This window comes from Spodoptera frugiperda, chromosome 14 (genome assembly GCF_023101765.2).
Source record: "Spodoptera frugiperda isolate SF20-4 chromosome 14, AGI-APGP_CSIRO_Sfru_2.0, whole genome shotgun sequence".
Lineage (NCBI taxonomy): Eukaryota > Metazoa > Arthropoda > Insecta > Lepidoptera > Noctuidae > Spodoptera > Spodoptera frugiperda.
Genome location: NC_064225.1, coordinates 9489069 through 9494371, shown reverse-complemented (window position 1 = coordinate 9494371; position 5303 = coordinate 9489069).

Sequence of the window (5303 nt, the reverse complement as noted above, 5' to 3'; positions counted from 1 at the left end):
AAAGCAATAGAAATTCGTTGACGCCTTGTATCCCCATCTCCACATCAAGCTATACAATACCAGTATAAACTGACCGTCGAATATGCGGCGAGGTAATACAAAGCGAGACCAAGGTACGCTGGTTTTTTTAGGTCGATGTGAAGTTCTACACCCATTTGTAATGTTTCAATAATAAAATGTTCACATAAAAGTATTGCCGCGATTCGGTTGCCAGGTTTAAAGATGGTGGAAAAATGCTTTTTTTTATGTTTCTGAAAAATGTTTTGTGAAACTGAATTATTAACTTTCAAGGAAATTATTTAATTAGAATTTATGGTTTCTCGTATGATTTCGAGGGTGCTCGACTAGTTTCAAGCTACGATCGGGGCTCATAGCTTTCGGCATTTTTCGCAGCGACTAACACGACAAGTATCCTGATTTTATATGATTTTTCAAAATGACATTTCGCCAATCACGTCATGAAACTAGCCTATACATGTAGCAGACGACAAATTAAATTTTAATAGCCAATTCTAAAAGGCTATTTTCTACTTAGCCCCATATCCGACCATAGCATCACTGGTTGTTCTCCAATAACCGTAAAACATCTAGCGTGCATGAATTACCAAACTGTGGGTAGAAATTATGACGTCATACCACGAGGACACAGCTACACATAACCAGTTTATCATGGTCTCGCTTTGTATGACGTTTCCGCACATGCAAGGGTCAGTTTATACTGGTTTTGTATAGCTTGATGGGAGCCGTGTATACAATGGACTTGTATGCCTGTCGTGGAGAGTATGTAGAGATAGTGGGTAGTTATAGTACAGTTTTTGGTGTATAAGTGGGGGAAAAGGGAATAAAAAATAAATAGTTTGTAATAGATAGGTAGGTTGTAGACTGGGGCTTACTTCTGAGTTCTTTTTTGATGGAACAAGTTCTCCACGACCTCCCGAAACCGCTACAGGAGATTTGCAGGAGTTGCCGTGGTTTTGGGAAGTTGAAGAAAAGGAACAACGCGGTTTTACAAAAACTGTTTAACAGTTTTTTTTAAGTCATTGGATGATTGTCCTCTGCCTTAATGGGCGAGGTGAGCAGGAGTGTCAGATTATTGCTGAAATCACCCCGTTCCGACTCCTGCTTTTCGAGCCGGAGGCCCGGTAAACCCGCTAGGTAGTCCGCAGCTCCGATAGATATGGATTTAAACAATATAAGACAAAAGTGTAATCTTACGAAATGTAAGGGAGTTGTCTGCCCCAGTAACAACGGAGCGAGTCGGCCATCTTTCTACACATTCGCATGCGATCCGTTTGAAAATTCTCCCAGTTTGAAATACTATGCAGAAACTACACACGTTTATAGTCTTTGGAGTCTGAGAAATTTACTGCTTGAAGTTTGTTGATAAAGGGTCGTAGTATGTTTTTTGAGATTTTATGTTCTTATAGTGATAATATGATAGTAATCTATTATATAAAAATAAGTCGGGTTTTCCTTCCTGACGCTATAACTCCAGAACGCACGAACCGATTTTGAGGTTTTGCATTCGATGGAAAGGTCTGGGGCTCCGTGAGGTTTATAGCAGAAAACAGGGAAAATCATTGGTGGCGAAACGGAGTTCGCCGGGTTTGCTAGTTTTATTATAACTTTCGTGAGACATACCTATCTCATACTCGTTTGACGAGGAACTCGACTATTTCCAAGCCTTGCTAGAGTCTCATGTAAATGAGCAGCATTCTACGACACACGACGCGATGATTGTCGATGAGTAGCAGCGTGTTTGTAAACAGAGCTGTCGAATAAAAGATGTTAGTTAGTTATTTAGATTTTCACAGGAGTGCCTTGGATTTCCGACGAGGAGTATTACCTGCATTCCAGACTCAATGCTACTACTGAAAAAAGCCTAGCAGTACTTTGCCCCGGGAATCGAACCCGCGACCCCTTGTCCGGCCGTCGCACTTGCGACTACTCGACCAATGAGGCAGTCAAAGTTGAGATTTTATGGTCTTGTAATAATCAAATGACTTTAATGTATCACTAGTGTACAGTTGGTTCCTTCAGACTCTTGCTTTTTGGTAAGTTGGTTAAAAATTCATTTTGCCGCAAACGGGAATCGAAGCCACTTTCGACCACGATATAATTAAGTACTTACGATATTCTAGGGTTTATCCTGTGTAAAGTTCCCATTAATACCTTTTCTCCCGTCTCACGACACACAAATATACATACAAATGTAATGTAAAGATTCCAAACTGAATTCCACGTTTACCCAACCAATCTTACAAAAGTAATTCGCCACATTATTGTACAAGAATTACATTTATTTAGTCGCCGAGAGGTTATCCATTAAAAACCGCGAATTTGGGGCCAATGTTGTTTCCTATTCACTGTAGGGGGCGCCGCAGTGGCGCCAGGGGAGCAAAGAATAAATTGTTTGCTGGTTTACGCAGACTAGACGGAGACTCGCCTTTTTGCACCGTGTATACTTTTATTTTATTGTTGATCAATTATCTTACCTATGTTAATTATTTTTGCAAATGAAAATAGAATGTTTTTCTTCCTTTCTTCTTTACACATAAAAATTGTAGAATTTTTGGTTTTAATACTGTACGAGCTTTAGTAATTATCCCCGTTGATTTGTAGTGCAGTAGGTTTAGGTTTTTTTATGGTATAAGCCGGTAAACTAGCGGACGGATTACGTGACATAAGCAATTACTGCCGATAGGAATTTAAGAATTGTTGGGGAATCGGGGAAGATTGAGAAAGTGGGTAATTGGGTAACTTCACTGGCGCAACGAAATACAACGCAAGCGTTATTCCACTTCGGTTTTTTTTGAGGCCGTGGTATCATTACAGTCAAGCAGGCCTATTCGCGCCGAAGCATGACTTTTTCACACTTAAAACTCCAAAAGTCACATTAGTAGTATTTGCCAGGTTGGAATCGTACCATCAGGCATGAGAAGCCCGTTTTAAACCTCCGGGCCACCACGACAGATAAACATTCACAATCCATTTATTTCGATAATACGTAATTAGTTCCAATCGTAAGACTTACTACTAATTCTATTTTGAGGTTCTATATCACCAGCTCGTTCTACTTTACTCTGTTAAACGATGTTAACCCTCTATTAAATTAATCTTTGGCCCGCGTCTCAGTGTTATGCGCTATTTTGTACAAAATTTATAGCCATATGTAACAATGTGTCTCCAGACAAAAATATACTATCCTCCCTGAGGAATAGGGTACCTTTTCAATTGTGAACGAATAGAATTGGGCTAGTATTTGTTATGGTAAGTAAGTTAGGCGTAATGCGCGCACGTTTAGAGAAAGATATATTATTTGTATGTCTTGATTTTTGGCTTTATTTTCTATGGGAATCTTTGGATGGGTGGAGCCATCCCTTGAGTGTGGACGATCAATGAAACAGTTCTTGTCTTGATAAGTTCCTTTTGATTCTAAAATCTAAGTAAGAAAAGCTCTTTTGGAAATGATTGGAAGTCAGTCAATTTCTATTTTCATACAAAATATTATGGTACAGTAATGTTTTGTAACTCGGGATTCAAGATTCTACACTTATACTTAGCATCCTCGTTAACAACAACTCGACCAATGAAGGCTTCTTAATGTTGCCCTAGATAGGTAACTTGGGGACCGAAATTAGGTCACAGATTTAGGACATCTATAGACACACGCGGGCATCGCATCGCCCCTTTGTAACCTGGTGCCCTAGGCACTTGTCTCCAAATCCAATGACTTCTCTCGCCTTGGGAGCGATCGAGGCGAGAAGGAGTGTCAGACTCTTACTGACAAAAACCACTCCGTTCCTACTCCTGTTTATGGAGCCATAGCTACGGTAAACCCGCTAGGTAGTCCGCAGCTCCGGATCAGGCATCAGCCCTACTGGGTCCCGTCTGTAGTAGTCTAATGGGCCTTTGAGGCGCGCGCAGAACGCGACTCGTCGTACGCACTGGTTTGGTTCTGGTCGTTCAGCTAATTACCCTTGCTCACATTTAAGACATTCGTTTACACTAAAAAGTTGAAAAGTTTTCCACGAAAACGTGCAACTCAGCAAAAACAAAGCGAGAGGTACATATACACGATTACACATCAAGCTACAACAAACCAGTATAAACTGACCGTCCAATGTTCGGAAAGACCATACAAAGCGAGACCATAATAAACTGGTTGTGTGTAGTTCAATGTGCGGTGTGTATACACGGTTCAGATCTGATCACACGTTCAGAATCGTTCAGGAACGGATAGTAATTAGTGACCGATGAAAAACATTCGCGAGTCACCTATCATTTGGGAATCGGGGGATTATTCGGACCTCTTTACGTCATACGATCACGATACGATTTTATTATCCGATTGTTTAGAAGTGAAGGTTAAATTCTATAGGAAATATTCTGAAACTATTGTATTGTGTTGTATTTTAAGTAAGTAAGTTAATTCAAGTTCTAAGTTCGAGTGGTCCCCAGTCTCCCCAATCCCTAACAATCTTCAAATATCTAATCCCCAAATTTCAAAAAGGTCGGTAACGCAATTGTACTCTGGAGTTCCGGGTGTCCATGGGCGGCGGCGATTGCTTACCATTAGGACACAGGCTCAGTAATTAAGCCAAAAAGTGCACTATTTACTTTGAGCTAATTTGAACACTATTCAAAAATAAATACTGCATTGCAACAGCATCGCCGCTTGACCCGCACCATTATAGTTCCTCTGCGGTCAAGTCTTATGGAACTGTTCACACAGAATACTTGATTTATTTATTTATTTGAAAAATAAACTTTTTTTTATTTAATTAATTTCTTTGAAATATTTAGTTGTATTATGCTTTTTTGGACGAGTACTACTTGTAGTTTCATTTAAGTCATAAGAGTGATCTCTATACTGTATTACAGTGCCCAATCTTCGTCGGTATTTTTTGCAACTTTCGTAGATTTCTCTTCTCTGCTTTTAAAAGTTCTATAAGAAACAAAAGCGCACCAAGTACCTTGGATAGTTCACGCACATGCATCACAATTCCTCGGCTGATTGAATCCCTCCGCACTCTCGAGCCACGCTTCCTCAGGAAATTGGAACGTCTCCCTCACACCGCACTCCCAAATCAAATATACGATTTCTACTCAAAATTCAACATTGCATAGAATTTATACTTCCGAACATTATTTACTTTATAGTTTGGATTTTTATATAACACCTAAGACAGTTTTTAGCAGCCTCTCTTAAGTTTTAAGCTTAGTAAGGTGACATAACGACAATTTAGTTTTTACCAACTTATAAGTGATAATTATATGTTACGGTACGGTACATGTAAGGG